The 19,086-nt window shown below is 37.7% G+C and overlaps 1 protein-coding gene across 3 annotated transcripts in view; it reads left to right on the top strand.

The window, feature by feature from the left end:
* RAB27B (RAB27B, member RAS oncogene family) overlaps nucleotides 1-19,086 on the top strand; it is a 2,233,495-nt gene that overhangs the window by 1,701,994 nt on the left and 512,415 nt on the right. Inside the window, exon 1 of one of the 3 annotated variants that reach the window (XM_044075078.1) lies at nucleotides 3,677-3,791. The exons of the other annotated variants lie outside the window; for them this stretch is intronic. The gene's annotated coding sequence lies outside the window, so the exon portion shown is untranslated. Of the gene's footprint in view, nucleotides 1-3,676; nucleotides 3,792-19,086 lie in introns of those variants that run through there. 3 annotated transcript variants of the gene reach the window in all.

The following is a 19,086-nucleotide window of genomic DNA, read 5'->3' as shown; positions in this document are numbered from 1 at the left end:
TCAATCACCTCTTCCCATACTGGACCCCTACCCCACCTCCAGAATGACACCAACCACTAAGTCAATCATGTTTTCATTGTATATAAGTAATTTTCTCGGTGAACGAAGGATTCTTCGTAGGAAATGTGTCTTGGCTGCCTTGAACAAAAGCATTCTGAGGTCCAGCATATCTCTGTCTGTATATCCCTCAAGGTGATGTACTTCAAGCCATTCACACCAAATTATACCACCTCAGATGGGGCTCAAACGCACAGTCACTGGAGCAGGGAACTGCTTCTGCATGAATTAGGCTGCTGGGGCCTGTGAAGGAAAATCACGTCACAGCAAATGATACAGCCATCTGCTATCTGTACTCACATGGTAATTTTCTAGATTACAGATTCAAAGAAGTTGCATGCCCATTCTTAATTATTTGCAAAAAGTTCTTTCTTTGTTTAGTCTAAATCTGTTGTAGTTTTCATTTCTTAAATTTATTAATTTAACTGGGTATGTGGCATGGTCCATCACTGACCCTTCATTTTCAGATGTAACCTGAACCATACAGCCAAATTGTGAGTAATTTTAAAGTAGTCAGTCAGACAGCATGTTTTTGTGAGTGGGAACCAGCTAAACTACCCATAGAAAACCTATGCAGATACAGACTGTACATACAAGCTCCACACAAACAACGACCAGAGGTAAGGAATAAATCCTGGATTTGATTCTGGAGATATGAGGTAGAAATCTTAACCTAGTGAGCCACTTTCCTGTCAAATGTTTACCCACCATGCAGGAAGTTTTAAAATGTGGTTTTATGAAAAGGCTCTAGTTTTTTGAACCCACAGTATTTTTTCCAAGTTACTTAGTGCCTAAACATTTATTATTTATTATTATTTATTTGCTTTTGTTAACCAGGAGAGTCCACTCGGTTGGTGTGAGCCCATTTTTAATGAAGGCCTGGGGAAAAAAGCTCCAAAAACAATGTACATAATAAAGAATTTGTTTAGAAAGTAAATAACAGCATATAACAATATACAAGAGTAACGACATAAGAGTCAGTAGTAACATTGACAATATATTCAGAATATCAGACAAATTATAATAATTTACACTTACACAATTTTTTTAACCATGTGAGGCAGGATGAGGTACACTGTGCTGTAATTAAGGGTGCATACTTTATTAGGGAGAGTGAAGCAGAGTGTGGGTATCTGAGAGATGAGTCAAATCAGGAATCAGGTTTATACAGGGACACCATCTGACTTACAAGACTAAATGCAGTCTGTAAAGAGAACATGACTGTAGTGCACATTCATTTCAGGAAAAATCCTGTCTCAGCCACTAAGACTTCCCAGTATAAACCCCAGCTGCATGTTGTAGAGGGATGGGGCCCTGACTGCAACCCAGATGACCAAAGCATAGTTAAAGATCCAATCACTGGAGGTGCCAAGGAAGGTGGTGCGGGGTCGGGTGGGAAGAAGTGATATTTTGCTAGTAACGTGCTCTGGAAGGAAGGGAAGGATCCCATATCTGTTATTAGAGACTAGCTAGTGATTTTGATTGTACTGTGATCATAAAACTGGTTTCCATTCAGAATCTGGTAAGTCTAGTGCTGACTGAAGTTATATGTGGTGATCAGAGGTTTTCAGTGCACTACCAGTTTTGGAAACAAATGTCAGCTTTGCATTTGCAGCCAGAACTGGATAGCTTTAAACAGTAACAGCTGCTTGCTGAAAATGTAGTAAGCAGTTTGTTAAAATTTAAAAGGAAAGAAGAGCTTTTATGATTTGCTCCTCATCTTAGAAGCACCAGGTCATAGAATGGACCTTTTTTTTCATAGCACAGATCATGATGAACTAATATAGCTTGCTCCTTAGATGAGGAGGAGACAGATTGTTTTTTTTTCTTTTTGCTCAGAAACACAGAGTTAAGTAGTGTAGATCATGTAGAGTGGACATGGCTTAGTTCTTAGATGAGGAGTGCCAACTCAGGAAGTGGATCATTTTTTTGCTGGTCAACTTAAAGTTAAAGGGGAGGGGGATTAATATTGGGCGATGATGCTGGGCACCAAAAAAGCTAGCTACACATATTGTAGTGATGTGTATGGCAATAGCTACTCTGCCTGTCTTGGCATTATAAAAAATTCCCAGGTACACTAGAGTGTATATGACTGAGACACATGAGACTTCATTTTGAGTTTCCACATCACCTCCCCAATCTGCCAGTGGCATAGGTAGTGTCTCACCTTTGGGGATAGTACCAGTGACAGAAAGATTAATTGTAGTTGGAGCAGGAATTAGCGATGATCAGCTGGTAGGTTCCCACTGGAAAGCAGTCAAGAAAAAAAAAAGACTTCCACATATTATATTTAGAAGCAAAATGTGAAGTGGTCAGCACTCCACTTGTGTACAATGTATGAATTTCACCTTCATTTGGAGCTCAAAAGTAGGTATTGAACATATTTTCTCAGCTCTAAATGACATGTAGATAAAATGTTACGAGCTGAGGACAGAGGATTTGCAAAGAGCTCTATCAGATTCTCTGATTATAAAGATGGTCTAGAAGCAGCATACTCTGCCCGATAACTTTAATATTAGTGATTACTAAATAAATGTTTTTGAAGTGCTTGGCTCAAGTCCAGAGCTGTTTCTCTACCTCATCTCATTGGCATTTACAAATTATGTATTCACAAAGCATACCTCTCAACCTCTTAGAGCAAGACATCTGGACAAAGCAGCAAATAATGGGGGGACAAAGGACCAAAACTGGGGATATTTTATAAATATTGCTCTTAAAAACTTAGAAAATTGATAGAATAACAAGTTTTGCATTAGCATGAATTTTCTGAAGGATATGAATTCTGGAAATAATGTCTGACTTCATTGCTCAGTGATTTGCCAAAACAAAAAAACAATTTTAGGAGAAATAGACCTAAAATATGAATAAAAAATCTGGATAGTCTGTGAAAATCTGGAATGTTGAGAGCTATTCCACAAAGTAAAAGATAATATTCATAGGTTGTATATACTTTCCTGTAAGCAGGAAACACACACACACACACACACACACACACACACACACACACACACACACACACACACACACACACACACAATAACATTAACATTTTAGCAATGCTGCATAGGAACTTTACTTCCTTTTACACCACCTCTGTCTGTTGATTAAGCCTAGGAAAGCATAAGATGAAAACTTTGATAAAACTTGGATAAAATCTTTTTTTTTTTTTTTTTTTATATATAACTTTTATTTCAGATGTGTTACAGGAAGAACCAAGACAATATTTGTTGCATTATGTTGATTCAAACATTAAAAAGAAGGCAGCAAAATGGATGAGCAAGCTAGAATGTCGGTCATCTGTTAATGTTTTGAATTTATGGAGTTTTATTTTTTAAGTATATTGGAAAAATACAAGAATGGAAAATTATCAGAAAGTTGTACAGAACTATAGTTTGTGTAATAGTTACTGCTGGAATCGTCGGTATCCTGTCAGACAAGCCCCAGAGTTACTAGGCAGCAAGCAGGAATAGAACAAGAGCTTCACTAAGTAGATGTCTCTGTTAAATAATAAAAAAAAAGCCATGGGAAGTAAACTGCCTGAGGTGAGTTCCACACAGTGATGGGGCTGTCAAGGCACGCCTTCTTTTCATGCAAAGCTTCCACTTATAAGATTGCTCAGGCTGAGTTTGTTCAGGGGTGGGGCCTACCACATGCACAGACTAACTCACACACTCCTACACATTCTGAAGTCTCAGGAGCTGACCTGACAAAGCAGTCTTTCAGAATCATCAACAGTAAGCCTCTTTTTATTTATTTTATCTTCAGTGTGAACTACTATATTTGTAGCAAAAAGCTCAGGCTCTTAGGTTTGTTTGTATATGAATTAGAGTCCAGAATGAGTTCTTGATTGTGTACAGATGTTTGTTTTAGTTTTCGTTCTTAGCCATGGAGAACTAGCAGGTTAACCAGTTTTGAGTGTACCAAACGAGAGAGTGCATTATTTCTGGAATGTATACACACCCGTTCTGCATGTTATTGTAACTGCTTAGTGCTAATTCTGCCCTAAGTCTGTGGGAAGCCTGCAGAAAAGTTAGTAACTCAGAATGCATGGCAGCATCTTCTTTTTCTCTGCACTCTGCAGTTCATTCCAGAGGATTAAGAGAAAACCTCTTGGGAGTAGGGCTAATAACAGCCTGTAGTAATGGAGCACACCAGCCTTACTAATTTGTAAACAGTTCTACTCTATATAAAAATGATGCACACTGAAAATCAGGCGCCTGTTAGGACTTATCTCTGAGATTTTTTTAACATAAGACATCACAATAGATATGTCACCTTTGACAACTTTGTGTTTTTGTTAAAATGACACTATCATTTGCAGTCATGGAAAGTCATATTTCGCAACCTCTTAGAGCAAGAAATCTGGACAAAACCATAAATAATGGGGGAACAAAGGCCTAAAAACTGGGTCACTTTAAATACTGCACTTACAAACTTAGAAAGTTGATAGAATGACAAGTTTTGCATTAGCTTACATTTTCTGAAGGGTATGACGTCTCAAAGTCAAATGTCTGCCATAATTTTCTGACTTCAATTCAGTGATTTGCAAAATATTTGCCAGAAAAAACACAAGTTTATGAGAAAAATAGAAAATAGCCCAAAAATATAAGGCAAATATCTGTACAGTTGAGAGGAAAGATAGATGTCAGAGAATCCATCTGCACCTATCTTTTCCTGTTTAAAGTATTGTATTGCATACTTGCACATCAGAGTTTATGAACACTGGAGACTGTGCTGGTGTTGAAGTTAGAAATAATGTGAAATAGAAATAGAAAGTACAGTGTGTGAGATATAAAACAAATAGTGCCCAACTATCTGCCTTTATCTTTTAAGTTCATTGATATGTAGTGATCAAAACGGATAGTGCAAGTTACTGGGTGGGGGGGGGGGTATAACTCTTTTTTTTTTATAGTAACTAGCCTTTAGTGTAACTCTTAAAAAACACTGAGTCATGAAGCATTACATTCACAACTTGCTTTTATTTGCACTATGCAGTTGTCTCATTGTAGCCAGTTTCCATGCTCAGGCTTTTCTTCATGAAAACCAGTAACTTACTGTTGCTTCAGTTCACTAATATGGGTGGGGGGGGGGGGGGGCTGTCTCTTTTCATGTTGTTGTTGTTGTCTTTTGGCTTTTCCCGGTTAGGGGTCGCCATAGCGGAACTCCGGTCCACTAATGATTGGCAGTAGATTTTCACGAACGCCGAGGTGCCAGCTCGACATTCAACCTTCAACAAATTCATGCCCATTTACGCATGTCTTTCGAACGCCCACCCAACCACAGGGAGGACATGCAGACTCCACACAGAAGGCACTCCCCGCACTCCAGCCGAGAATCGAATGAGAGAACCTCTTGCTGTGAGGCAACAACGCTACCGCTGCACCACTCTTTTCATAAGAATCAAAATTCATAAATAATCGGATTAATAAAACATTCCTTTATGTTTCACACAGAGATCAATCATGACAAAGTCAAGTGTCAATAAAATAGAAATCCTGTCTTGATCTAAGCACATATTTAAAAACCTTGTTCAGTGAATTTACTGGCCTTTCTATTTTCCAAAAAAGTCATGACTATGTGTGTGTGTGTGTGTGTGTGTGTGTGTGTGTGTGTGTGTGCGCGTGCGCATGCTTATTTGCATACATGTACATGTACTTGAGTTGCACACTCATTGTCTATAGATTTAAGTTGTGACATAATGAATCTTACTAGGACAGTATGTGGTCAACAACTGTACTTACTGAAGTGCAGCCAAGTAAAGTGATAAGTGACCATCAGCCATCAGTGCTGAGTGTGAGTGGTGCTGGGCTTCACAATGACAACATTTCTATAACTGGACAGGAAAGTGCACTTCAGTGAGCTAGAATTTTGTGCAGATGTTGCAACTTGTGTTACTGCCTAGAACACTGTAAGTCATAGATTAAATAAGGAAAATGTGTGAATAGAAATATAATAGTTATTGCCTGATAAGGGTACATCCACTCTTTACTCACTAGATCACATTTAACATTTGCATATAAGACAAATGAATAGTACAACTCACTGTAGCTTATTATATGCATCTGTAGGTAGAACAATAAATCATTGAAACCATAACAATAAAACACGGTATGACTTAACTTCACACAAAGTACAAAAGATTAATATTCTGTAAACACAAAAATACTCAAAATGCTATTCCATCTTTTTTGTAAGGGTATGCCCCCTTTATTGGGATGTAATGGAATCTCTGCTACAGTTTGTTACACTGACTGCCATGGATGCTCAAGTAATTATCACTGTGGCTTTCAGGGGACATTCACTGGTGAGGATCGTGCTGTTTAACAGCTTAGGATAAGTATAGCCATTCCCTTCACCATCCTCAAGCTACAGCTTTGTATCAAGCCTCTGGCAGAGGCTGAGTATTGTGCCCCACCCCCAACAAACTGAACTATAAAACCTCTACACTATATGCTATATGCTACTTAGGGCGGCCATAATGGTGCAGTGGTTAGCATTGCCACCTCACAGCAACAGGTTCTCCAATTCGATTCTCGCCTGGGGTGCCTTCTGTGTGGAGTCTGCATGTTCTCTCTGTGGTCACGTGGGTTTCTTCCAGGTGCTCTGGTTTCCTCCCACATCCCAAAGACATGTTGTAAGTGGATTGGATCCTCTAAATTGACCCTAGGTGTGCATGTGTTTGCCTTCTGTTGAAGGTTGGATGCCGGGCTGGCAACTCAACACTGTAGAACTCCACTGCCAATCATGAGCGGACTGGTGATCCGCTGTGGCAACCCCTAACTGGGATAAGCCAAAAGGAGATGATGATGATCATATGCTACTTAAATGTTTCATGTCGTGCAAAATCTGTATAGAAATTTGTAACACAGCTTGCCATTACAACTATCTTATAAATCTTACTGAAGTTCATAGAAGAAGACATGTGCTTAAAAAAGCAGCACATGGAAGTTGTTATGAGTATTCTACAGTGTCCTGCACTCGTACAAACTTCTGAGGCATAGCCATCTTTACTTATGTAAAGCAGACTTACAGAAACAGCCAAAATAAGCCACTTTCTCTATCCTAACAATGATACAAATAAATGAGAGTTTAATCCAGTCAGGTAAAGCTGAGATTTGATTAAATCATCAGCTCATCTATCCATTTTCCCATAATCTGCTTTATTTTGTACAGGGTCATATGGCTGTAGTAATCTATTAACCAGTCAATGCCAGGCACTGAAACACATTCTGAAAGTGTGCCTGTCTATTGTAAAATGCACAATCCTACCCAATCACACACTACATGCACTCTGACTGACTATTAACCAGTGGGTGCCAGGCACTGAAACACATTCTGAAAGTGTGCCTGTCTATTGTAAAATGTACAATCCTACCCAATCACACACTACATGCACTCTGACTATTAACCAGTGGGTGTCAGGCACTGAAACACATTCTGGAAGGGTGCCTGTCTATTGTAAAATGGACAATCTTACCCAATCACACACTACATGCACTCTGACTATTAACCAGTGGGTGCCAGGCACAAAAACACATTCTGGAAGGGTGCCTGTCTGGGTAAGATTGTGCATTTTACAATAATCGCACACTACATGCACACCGACTGGCAATGTGAAGAATGCCAATTCACCTACTGCATGTCTTTAAAAGAGGGAAGAGACTAGAGCACCTGGAGAAAACTCTTGCATGCAGACTGCATGCGGAAGGCACTTCAGATGGGAATAAACCAGATAATATCTTGCCATGAAGTAGCAACCTTACTCATTTTGTCATGAAACTCAGTGTTCTTGCATGTTGCTATGTGTACTGCATCTGTGATCACAGAAGTTTGAGGTTATGGAATTTTCTTTTAAATCCAAGGCTGAGTATTCTTGAGTCATTATGAACAGAGTAACATCCTTCTTTATTAAATCCATGATAATATTTCCATAGCCTTACAGATAAGACTTGTTTATATATGGGTCGATAATTGCCTGAGTCCATTGATGTCCCACCCTTGTGTGGGGGAATGACTGTTGCTGTCTTTCATTTCTCTTTAGAGGGTTTGACCGGTACTGTTTCAGCCTTATTGCTAGACATCCTGATTTATTATCTGGCCCCATAAAAGCAGTTTTATTGGCCTTAAATAGTTCCTTTAGGAGTTTGTCTTGGCAGATTTGGGGGAATGGTACAAATAAACTGTCTTTCGGCTTTTCCCGGTTAGGGGTCGCCACAGCAGAACTCCGGTCCGCTAATGATTGGCAGTAGATTTTTACGTACTGGCTTGCTGGGCCTAATGCACAACCTTCAATGAAGGAACACCCATTCACACATGTCGACACACAGAAGACGCTCCAACTGTGAATCGAATGTGCAACGTCTAACTGTGAGGCAACAACGCTACAATGGGTTCCACCATACAGGGTGCTAAATTTATCCATCATTAGATTGGCTATGTCCTGTATGGCTGAGTTGGTGGGATCATTTACTGTTAGCTCTGTGCAGTGATGGGCATTGTTTTTGATGTTTCTAACATAGTTAGGGAAGGCTTTATTGTTGGCCTTAGCCTTTGTGGCTGTCTTCAACTCATATCTGGCTTTGGTTGATTTAATCAGGGACTGGAGTTCCCCCTGCTAAGTTTAGAAAGAACATTTGTTGACATGATGGAAGTAACATTTATTTTTCCATGCAATGAGTTTTTTTCCCTCCTGTTGTTGAACCTATTTGTATTTGGGTTCCACCGTAAGAGTTTATTTTAAAATTTGGCATTGTATTTACTTTGTAGGGGACAGATACCTCAGTGCAGCAATTTCGATGAATATAGAATTTAGCAGTAAATGATTCAGCATACACAATGGGGCTGAGGAGGGGATACTGATTTCAGCCAGGCCATTGCTCACTTTAAGTAGATTAACCTTTGCATAAACTCTGAATGCAAAGTCATCGGAAGGTGCTTCTGACTTCATTGATGTAGTGAGTGTATCTGAATTATGGTTAGATTTGATTAGGGAGGGAGTTATAACTGGCATGGAAAAGAACTGTCCCATACTGGTAAGCGCTACGTCCCAGATTTTGTCACCCACAGTTGAGGTGTGATGTAACTGGCCCAGAGGGTCTGTGTTAATGATGTCTAGAAATATCTGAGTTATTTCCAGTGCACAGGGATAAGGATGTGTTTTAATTATTAGTTTGTTTTTTTAGCTGGGGGGAGGCAATACTGTAGGTTAAGTAACCTGAATGTGAGATTGAAAAGCTAAAGAGTAGACCTTCTGGTGCTTGGGAGAGAGAGAGAGAGAGATGAATATATACAAGTACTACTTAGGGTGGTGTGAAGTCTCTGTGTGTTTGGTTATAGAGTAGAGTAGAGAGATGATAGGGAGGGTGTGTTATGGTTTCTGTATCAGTACAAATGTTGCTGTAGCCCTTCTAGTTTCTGGGCTGAGGTGATTTAATATTGTGTAGGAGTTTGTATGACCTAGCTATTGCATTCATACACCAGTGATGATGGCTCATTATTGGGAGAGTGAAAGGTAAAGTGGCTTATGATTACCTAGTTTTCTGTAAGTGCAAAAGAGAATTGCTGCAGTTTGTTAACATTAACTCTGAAATTATTATAATACACCCAGAGATATAGATCCTTGAAGATTTCTTGCAGAATTTACATTTCTATGCAAAATGTAGTTTATTTTGCTGTCAGTTTTCTTCATCTTAATTATCACAGTTACCTGCATATGAAAATTCTATTCTAAGTAACCTATGTTCATATGTTTCTGAAAAAAAAATGTAGCTTTGTCTTTTGTTATTATGGAAGGCAAATAACCTCTTCCTAATAATCTGATATCTCTTTAAAAGTACTGTGCAAGTCCTCTTTATACATGGTATTTCTTATTGCACTTTATAAAGTCATATACCACTAAGGAAGGAAGTAAATGGATGTAGATGTGTGTTGCTAACATGCAGGAAGTATTTGCTGCTATTTTTCTGAACAACTGAATTCAAGTAAGTCTTCTTGCTTGTACTTTTAAAGGTATACTTAAAAACATGCTTCTTCTCATGAATTTCCAAAATGAACTAAAGGTATACTTAAAAATTGCTTCCTCTCATGAATTTTCAAAATTAATTTTATCACCCAGTCATTCCTGGAAAATTCCTCTGTTGTTTCCTTTAAATAATAAAAAGCAGGTCAGTTATGTACCTGACATAGATAACTGCATGTGAGAAAAGGTCCCATCATATAACATTTCCTTCAAAATTTCACATAAAAATATTCATGTAAACCAGTGAGACTTGCATTCAATTAGAGGCGGCCTTTTTTTCTTTCAGATATTAATATAGTGGGCATTAAAGAAAAGTATAGTAGAAATATCACAGATATTGAAAAGCCCCCCCTCCTTAATAGTGTGTTGCTGCTGTGATACCTGCATTATATGTGATTAATACATTTCTTTCACATTTAACACTGATCCAGAAAGATTTGCCTTGCCATTCTAAATTTGTCCACTGCCTCACATTTATTTGAATTAAAGGAATCAGTCTCTTGTACAAGTAGTTTACTCACCAATTGCTATTTACAGGATTATACTGTGTTATATGGGTTCATAGGTTAGTACTAGGCGAACTGCCCTTGCGAGCCATTCTAAGCCTAACCAATTATCCCTTGTGAGACACAAACCCTGCACCTTGTGTTTGTAAGGCAAACACCTTAACCATTAGGCCACCCTATAGATGCTTATGTTACTGAGGTAAAAACAAAACTGAGATAAAGTGACTGGATGTGATGAATTGCTTGATTTACTAATAAGAAACAGAATAGTTTGTATTCTACAAAATTATGAAAGAAAGGGTGTTTCTAAGAGAAACTGACATGACCTTATTAAAAGGTGGGGATGTGTATTAAGTGAATTAGTTAGAAGACTGTTCAGAAAATTAACTAAGAATAAATAGTGCTTGGGATACAATATGTGCGATATTAAAAGGCAGAAAATTTAATCAAAGTGATGGTATTTTGAAAGTATGATGACTCCATGCAGTAACTGAAACAGAGGTGAGACAAACAGCCACTATGTTAAAAAAAAACAAAAAAAAACACATATGCAGTTCAAATTCAGACCTTGTGTAATATACATTCCTATACGTGTGGCACAAGAAGTTGTCTTGCCTTTAATGAATTTTGTTATATCTGTATAGAAAAGGGCACTTTTCTAAGGTATACAAGTACGAACAGAAAGCATTTGCAAGTTGAAAACTATCTTTGTGTTGGCACTACTGAATTAAAGTTATATAAAATGAGCATGACAAAAATGTAGGAACTATTATAAGTCTTAAGATGAGAATACTTAAATCACGTGTACTCTAAAGCAGTATTGAAGCATTTTCCTTCTTGTTTTTGATACTAGCTTTTTGCAGTCATTAAAAAAAATAAAATAATTGTGGGTTGCCTTACATGTTTTTACATGTTTTATTGGATTAGCTCTTTTGTAGCATTTTAATTGAATGTATGATACTTTTCTTGTTTTCCCTTTTTGTATATGATGGTAACAGTTGAGCAACAAATGGGGAGAGGGTCTCACAATTTCTTCCTGGCAATGTAGCAAGCTGCACTTAAGTTAAAATAGTTATGAGGCTGGGGGAGGGTTCTGTCCAATCAGAATTAAAGAAAAAATGTAGGTGTGGATAACTGGAATTTTGCATCTTAATTTGTGTGCTTAGGGATGATTGGTTAAATAACAGAGAAAATGTGCGGGCCATCTCTCTTACTCATTATACTCTGTTCATAATATTAATGAAATTAAAAAAAACACACACAGTCATATCAGTTTGTTCAGTGGTAATTGATTACATAACACAGGGAGTGTGTAGAACATCTCCTAATTATCATGCTTTGTTCATAGATAATGTACAACTATCATTTTCTCGGCTTATTCTTTTTACACTCAATTGCACTGGATTGCCAGTATTACAAAACAGTGAAATGTAAACGATAAAGCCTGCTTTTACAGGATTTTTTTTTAGCAAACCACTCTGTTTGTTTTCTTCCAGTTGGCCCGCTTTTACAGGGCAACTACCTTTGACTACTTATAAAATTTAACAGTAAAAATCAGTCAAACATGTTTCAGATCATACTAAAAAAGGTTAATATACTACTACAATAAAATAATAAAAACTACAAATAAATGGCAGAGAGTGAGGCATTAAAAGATAAACTTAGTGTTGGAGGGAATCCTAGGGATTTGACTGAGGACATCAGAAAAAAAATGTAATAAAAGAAAGAGAAATGGGAACGATTGCCCCTATTGTAAAATAAAATGTGAATAGGGATTATTCCTTAGCCTGCTTGAAAATTCAGTGGATGAATTAGGCATTAAATGGATAATGAGAAATAACTGAAAATTCTTGATGGTTAAAGTCCAGGAATTAATGCAGAGAAAAAACTTTAAAGTGGTTTTGAAAAGAAAAGGGTTAAAGCATTGATCTTTGGTGATCATATGATGTGAGGGGGAAGATATATAATTGTAGTTTAATTCATACAACTTGGCATTATGAATGAAAGCGCTTACCAGTTGTTAAAAGTGTCTCAGTATTAACGTGTGCTTTGTTTTGCTGTTTATTCGTAGTATGTTTCATATCATGCTTAAAAGTTAAGCAAGAGTTTTTATTTATTAACATAAGAATTTTGTACCATGGGTTTAAATTCCCCATAGCTAATCATTCTCTCTCTCTTGTAAAGAGAGTGGGTGGAATTTATCAGGCCTTAATTAATGCCATGAAACTGAAAGCGCTTTTACCCAGTATGATTAGGATTTTCAGATTCTTTTTGCCTAGATGTAAATCTTTGTAAAGCATAACATAAAAATTTTAAAATTTCCATGGAAAGTTTAGATTCTACATGCATGTGGTAGGGTTGGATGTCTGAATCTCCAGTGATTTTAACTGCTAAAGATTTTGGTACATTGATAGCCTGTTCCATTTCCATGTGATATGATGATGGATATACCTTCAAGTACCTGGAAGGGTGTTTGAAGGGAAGTCTGAATGAGAATGTCAAAATTAGTGACATAGCATGCCAGGTGTAGTGAATGACTGAATTTTATTTATTTAACATTTGTTTACCAGGAAAGTCCAATTTGGAGTGAACCAATTTTCAGTATCAGCCCAGGGAGAAACACTCCAGAAGCATGTCTTTGTAACATGGGGAAACCTGACGAACCTGGAAAAAAACACATGAATGCAGAGAGGACATGCTGACTCCACACAGAAGGCACCCCAGCTGAGAACTGAAGAACCTGGAAAAAAACACATGAATGCAGAGAGGACATGCTGACTCCACACAGAAGGCACCCCAGCTGAGAACTGAACTGGAAAACCTCTTGCTTTGAGGTGACAATGTCAGCCGCTGCGCTGTCCAGAAAAATGCCAAAGACGTTGAAAAAAACAAGATCAAAACAGTGATGCAACCACTACTACTATGGTAGAAAAACTGACAATGAAGGCAGAGCAGCTGAGGAAGCTACAGATAATGGAGATGAAGTGCCTAAGATGGGTGGTAGGATGAACACTCTGGAACAGATGCAGAGATGAGGACATTAAAGCAGAAGCCCAAGTAACTCCAATTGCAGAAAGATCAAAGAGAACAGATTACACTAGCTTGGGCACATGTGCAGGAAAGTAGAAGGCAATCTGATGAAGAAGACTTGGGAAAAACAGGAAGAACACAAGAGGAAATGTGGGTGTCTAGCAAAGAGATGGATGGATTGTGTGAGAGAAAATTTATGTCAGTCAGCCATGACTTTCAAAGAATGTAGGAGAGTGGCATTGGATTGAGAGTGATGGTGACAGTTATTGTAATATCCCAACCCTATTAAGAAAATTAGGAAAAAGGGAGGCTGATGATGATGATTACCATTGTATCAGAATATGATCTATTCACACAAATAATTCTTTTCACAAACAGAATAAATAAATGCAAATATTCAAGTTAAAGTAAACATTGAATGAACCCAGTAAAGTTAAAGTAAACATTGAATGAACCCAGTAAATACGTAACACTGCCATCATCTCACTAGAAGTTGAGTTGACTGTGATAGTCCTAGAAGTAGAACCATGACACTAATACGATTAATGTACATGGGGTATGCCATGTCCATACCAACTGTAGTTCAGAGATAAGTACCCAGGTAATTGAGGGCTTGGAAGTTCTTGCAGACAATTTTTGAACTACTAGGGTAGCATCAAAAATGGGAAGTGCATGACAAGAGACTGATAGAGGTGATGAGCAGACTAAGCCAGCATATTTTCCTTTTAAATAATTATATGAAATGAGATATATTTTAACATTAGAGGGACGAAATCCTGATAAAAAAGGTCAGAGAAGGTGTCCAAATGCCAAGTTTAGAAGACAAGGGAGACATTGCAGAAACTGCTAGGAATTATGCAGTATCATACAAAGTTTGTTTCTTGTTTGAGCTAGATATGCTTCTGAGAAAGCTTTTAGAATAATACTTAGTCTAGGGCTCTGAACAAGAAAAAAGCTTTGAATTGTTCAATGAATTAGTGGCACATACACCAGTGTTATAAATTCTATGATGTGAATATGATATATTTTAGCTAGATGCTAATCAGAATGGCCTAAAAGCTGGGATCTTACTAGAGACTAGACTAGTTGCATAAGGGTCAAAAGCACAACACGTACTTTGAAAATAAACTGTTAACAGAAGAACACGGTTGAGAGAAATGTCGTGCATATATCTGTGGTGAACAATTTTAGATGAAAATAAACCTCAAACCATAGTACAACTTATTTAGAAAGTGTATTCAGTTTTTCTGTCAGATTGCAGTGAATGTTAGTTAAGCTATACAAGTATGACTCTAAAGTGAAATATAGATGAGGCATTGAACTACACATGCTGGAAATGTTAAGCAGAGCATATTTATTAGTGAACAAAAAGAACAGCTAGAAGAACTTGACATACGTTGATTAACAGCACGGTTGCCAATGAAAAGAAAAAGTAGTAAAACAGTTCCAGAGGTTGATATTGACTTAATGCAGTTGTTGAGGGATGTTATAGGGACCGGGTGGCCAGAAAAATTAATTACTAATGAATTAAAATAATGAGTAAGGAAAGAAATTAAATATTTTCTTTCACATAAGTAAGTTGTGTCTGGGGCTTCATTTTCAGCGCTAACACAATAGTAGTTCCCAGTCGGTTGAAAAAACATGGTGGAGTAAATACATAACTGACATCTGGGAACATCATGACAGTAAACTTCCACACCAGTCATGCATGCATATGCATAACTTCCTATACTTGAAACACATACAGTAACATTTTATCTCCTCACCATTTACATTTTTTTTCTTTTCTGTGTTACACAGTTGTGTGCTATACATTCTTGTCTCCATTAAGTGTTTATTCTGCACTGATTTTCATTGCCTAGGTCAACGCTGTACTTTGTATTATTGGCTCTTTGACTGACGTATAGAATAGTTTGCTTTTTTCTGTGTTAGCTGCACATAGAACTAATTAAATGGCTTTAAAAAAAAAATTGTCATCCCTTTTGTAGGGAACAGTTGGATAAATTATTTCCTTCCTGTTTAGGGTTTGCTGTATTCCATTTTCAGGGTGGGAGGTATAACCTTTGTTATTGCATAGTAAGGAACAGTTTCTTAAAATAGAATGATGTGACTGTCAAGGTGGACATTCTTAATTATATTACACATGGGGTGGATGTTGAAACAGCAACATGGGTGGACAAGGGATTTTCAAACTCCATTTGTGAGTTTCCCTGGAAAACATTTTATTTATGGGGGCAGGACATAAGTGAAGAAAATGCTATTGGTATCACAAAGTGGGACAATAAAACTTTAATTGTTTATTTGAGTTGGGCAGATAGAACAACATATTGATTTTTTTTTCTGTGAAACAGATAAATGTGGTAAATTACATACCCAGTATTGTCAAAAACTAGGAGAAGTATGCACGGGAACTTTGGTACTTCCCTCATATGATTTTTCAGTGAAAAACAACAGGAAGATCAGTACTATAGTTGGTATAAGTGGAACAGTGTCCCTCATGGCTGCATCATGGGGAGGGGAATATTGCATTGTATGCCACTCCTCAGTCCCTAAGGTGCTTAAAAGGGTTGCTTTGAGATTGTTCAACTCCTTGCCTCATAGTTTGCTGCTCATTCATGAAGCTGGTACGATGATAACATCTGTGTCAGCAGATCAGTGCTGCTAACAGCTGCTTGTCAGTAGTTCATGATGTATATAGGCTGACAACAGTCCGGAAGAACATCACATACTAGTCCTACCCAATGTCTAAAGTAATATGTTAATGTTGCTACTTCATTCATTCGTTCATTTGTTAATCAGGCAGCTTGTCCTTGGACCCTTTTCAGCCATGGCAAAGAAGCATACTCAGTCTGAGTTGAGATTTTCCAAGTTGCCACATGTCTCTGGCTAAAATACCAAGAGTGTGTTTAGATTGTGCAAGAAAAACTTCAACAAATTATTTTAACCTTTTGTGTCACTTTATGTTGAGAAAATTCAGTATGTACTCTGGTCCTAACAGTCTGCACTCAGTAATTTAATTTGCACCTGATTTCTACTGTTTGCTTAAGTTAGTACTTTAGACACTGAATACACACAACTGTTCTGCATCAAAATGATTTTTTTTTCCCTAAGTGTTGCATAAAGAGATGACAGGAGACCATAAGTGACCCTCATTGTGCTTTAGCTTGCCGTAGAGAATGCTTCATTATTTTTGATTTTTAAATTTCCTTAATGCACCCCTGATAAGGGAACATTGGTTTTCTTATGATAAAATAAATATGAATACTATAAAAGAGAGATCGATGAACTCATGACCTTTAATTCTGTAGGCTTGATGTAATCTCTCTTCACTAATGTATTAGCAAAGTCACCTAACTAGATAACAATCCGGGGTCATGTCACCTCTGAGAAAAGGCACTGGAGCCTAGCAAGCTTAGCCAATGGCAAAAAAAATAAATACTTGCTGTCTGGAGCAAAGCCTGGCCTGAATTCTGAGCTGTAAGATGAAAAAGGTGTGTGCCACCAACTGTACTATGAGACTCCGTGGAAACAATCAACAATGTCACAACTCACTTATTTCCTCATTCACTTTACTTGTATGTGCCATTTAGCTAACTATACAGTAATTTGTGTTTTTGTGCTTGAATAGTGTACATGGATGTTTACTCTGTGAATCTCTAGAACTTTGCTAAACCTATGGTCTGATCCAAATTGCACTGCACACACATTCATCAGCAAACATTTCCTCGGTAGTATTTTTTTTCTTTTGTATTCCTTTCCATTTAACTTTTTTACAATGTAAAACTACCTCCCAAATGAATAAACACAGTCTCAGGAACCATCACTCACTTACAGATGTAGAAGTTATTATGTTACTACCATGGAAATACAACCAGTCCACTTAACCCCAGTTTCACCCACTAGATTAAATAAATAAAATGAATCAGCACCTTCTAGCTCTGTAATGACGCCAAAATAAATGCTTGCTTATCTTTCCTAGTTAAGGTTTAACTATGTAAGAATTACTATAGTAGGTGTTGCTCATTCCTGTAGACTACTGTTTTACGTTTTGTGACAGGAGGGTGTGGTGCATTGCTTTTTCTGTATATGACTTTTCTGAAGAAGAAGATGGGGTGTGGTGTTTTATTGTATGCTGTAGGACTACTGCATTAGAACTATGCAAGTAAAGCTCTTGGTTGTGTGTCTTGACTATATTGGAGTCTAAGATGTAACAGATTGTTTATAAAGTATGCAGTCTGTAGTGCAGAGTGAAAAAATCCAGTGCATAGTAATGTATATTCTTCTATCTGTCATAATTTTATGTGCAATGTGCTTACCTTTAGTGAGAGATGCCAGAAAGTATCATTAGGTTGTGGATATGAACTCTGATCTGTGGTATGCTCGAATGTAAAACAGTGTAAAAATGTGAAATTAATAGGGAAAGTCATGCATGTTAGATGTAAAGCATTTCCTTCTGTCATTTTGTGCATCTGCATTTGCCTTTAGTTACTCTGGTATAGTTAGGCTTCCTGTCATGCTGTTAAGATCCCTCAGAAGGGGCAGTAAACTTGTTTTCATTTTTGTGCTTTTGCTTTGGACACCTAGCAGTGGTTTATTGATGGGAAGAAGCTGGTCATTTGAGTGCAAATCCTGGCATCCTGCAGGCATTTTCCATTTAGATAGGATGCAGATAATCACATTAGAGGAAGTTACCTCCATGTAGAGACCAGTCACCAGTGAGGTATCCCAGGGTAGTATGCTGGGACCTCTCCTGTTTGGCATCTGCTTTTCTGAATTAAAAGTCAAAACGAAAGGGCTCTTCCTGACTTAAGTTCACAGATGACTATAAGCTCGGATGAGTCATTGAATCCCCAAATGACTTGGATATCCTGCACTAAGGCTTGTATCAAATGAATAACTGGTGCCAAAATCATGGTCTGAAACTAAATGCCGAAAAATGCATTATTGTATCCTTTGGGAAGTCATCTATCTCAGAGAAATAGCACGTTGACAATTCTCCCCAAGAGCTGACCCAGTTGTTTGGGATTTGGAAACATATCTGGACAGTGACCTAACTTTTGACCAACATGTGCCTTTTGTTGTAAGAAAGCCCTTCTATATTGCACAGCTTATCAGCAAAGGGATTGTGTCTAGATCTAGGGATATCATTGTCCTCTTTTACTCGGTTCAAATTAGACCAGTCATCAGTTATAATACCTCCTTTGCCATGTATGTGTCCAGAGACATACAACAACTGTAATGCCTAAAAGACACTTTGCTAATATAATAGGATGTAAGGCCTAAATAACATGTCCTACATGTATGGACTCAAAGCCCTGTTACTATACTCGGTATCCTTGAGAATGCTAACAGCTGACCTGTGTCTGTCATAGAAGGCATCCTCTGACCCAATACTTATGGATTTAATGGACATCAGCATCTCAAATGGCATCAGAAACACTCTGTTTAGGGATCTAAACCTCTTCTGCAACATCA

This window comes from Protopterus annectens, chromosome 1.part1, assembly GCF_019279795.1.
Source record: "Protopterus annectens isolate FY-2018-M chromosome 1.part1, PAN1.0, whole genome shotgun sequence".
Taxonomy (NCBI): domain Eukaryota; kingdom Metazoa; phylum Chordata; order Ceratodontiformes; family Protopteridae; genus Protopterus; species Protopterus annectens.
The sequence above is the reverse complement of the archived record's forward strand: the minus strand, read 5'-3'. Positions and strand labels throughout refer to the sequence as shown.